This window comes from Etheostoma spectabile, unplaced genomic scaffold (genome assembly GCF_008692095.1).
Source record: "Etheostoma spectabile isolate EspeVRDwgs_2016 unplaced genomic scaffold, UIUC_Espe_1.0 scaffold498, whole genome shotgun sequence".
NCBI lineage: Eukaryota > Metazoa > Chordata > Actinopteri > Perciformes > Percidae > Etheostoma > Etheostoma spectabile.
In genome coordinates, this window is record NW_022605619.1 from 135352 (window position 1) to 136850 (window position 1499).

The 1499-nt window shown below is 44.7% G+C and overlaps 1 protein-coding gene across 1 annotated transcript in view; it reads right to left on the reverse strand.

The window, feature by feature from the left end:
• The window catches only part of LOC116686801 (uncharacterized), a 24793-nt gene that overhangs the window by 12267 nt on the left and 11027 nt on the right, over window positions 1-1499 (reverse strand). The gene's annotated exons all lie outside the window — the stretch shown is intronic.

A 1499-nucleotide genomic window follows, 5' to 3' on the forward strand; every position in this document is an offset into this window, starting at 1 on the left:
CCCCCCCCCAAACATACTAATTTGTGGCCATGAAATAGAATTTGTGGGCAGATAAAATTATTTGTGGACACAAAATAGTATTTCGTATATGAATTAGTAATTTTTTGGGATGTCTTGTCTGGGGATTCTGGACTACTCCTCCATACAGACCTCCAGATCCTTCAGGTTTCGGGGCTGTCGCGGGCTTTCAGCTCCCTCTAAGTATTTTCTGATACATCAAATACTTATGTCATGCAATTAAATGCAAAATAATTATATAAAAATCTGGATTTGGGTTTTGGAGTCCGTCTCTCCCAGTTGAAGTGGGTCTGTGATAACAGTTACAGACCTCTACATGCTTTGGAAGGAGGAAAACCTGCAACATCAGCAGTGTCTCACACACGTGTTCTCCCCGCTGTATGTTCTAGTGTCTTCTCTCCTCTGGGACAGGGAGCTGAATATCTTTGAGTTGTGGACAAAACAAGACATCTGAGGACGCCATCTTGGGCTTTTTTGGGAAACACTGATCCCCATTTTACACCATTTTGACATTTTAGAGACTAATACATTGCTCCAGAAAATAATGAACAATGAAAATAATCGGGAGTTGAACACACACAATATCCAGATTACACTAAAGCAGCAATAATGAGGTAAAGAGGACTGCACATACACGCACACACCTGGACGCACATTAACACCTGGACACCTGACACTTGACTGATGATTTATGGTGATTGTCTTTTTATAGCCAATGGTCTCATCATTATTATTATTATTATTATTATTATTACTGTTCTCTTTATGCTGTCTTCTTTCTTCTCTATACAGTATTTTTCTTGCTGAAAACAGCTGCTGGAAATTTCAATTTCCATGCAGGAGTCATCCCAAAAGGGTTAATAACGAGGAGTCAATCTCTAAAACTCCTACATGCAAATCCAGCTGTTAGGAGTTTTTACTGCAGGTGCTGCTGGGACCAGGTCCTGGGCTCCACGGCCTGAGGGGGGAGTCCGGGACTCAAAGTGAAGGGGGGGGGGCAACACTTCGACAGAGCTTATAAATCCGTCCTCCGTGCGGGTCTGTCCTGACACGACCACCCATGCCGCGACGTGTCAGGGGCAGATGGGAATTCCTGCTTCAAGGAGAATGGCGGTAAATTCTTGGGATTCTGACTTCTGATTGGACGCCCGGGGTCGCGCGTTCTGAGGCTCACCGGTTGGTTACGGCTGTAACCCTAACTCTAACGATCAGTCTATAACGACGGCGGTGCATTGCTACGGGACTGCTCCGGTGCTGCCGGGAACTCCACCTAAACCCAACCATCTCCTTCTTCTTCTTCTTCTTCTAAACCCAACCATCTCCTTCTTCTTCTTCTTCTCCTAAACCCAACCATCTCCTTCTTCTTCTTCTTCTCCTAAACCCAACCGTCTCCTTCTTCTTCTTCTTCTCCTAAACCCAACCATCTCCTTCTTCTTCTTCTTCTTCTAAACCCAACCGTCTCCTTCTTCTTCTTCTTCTTC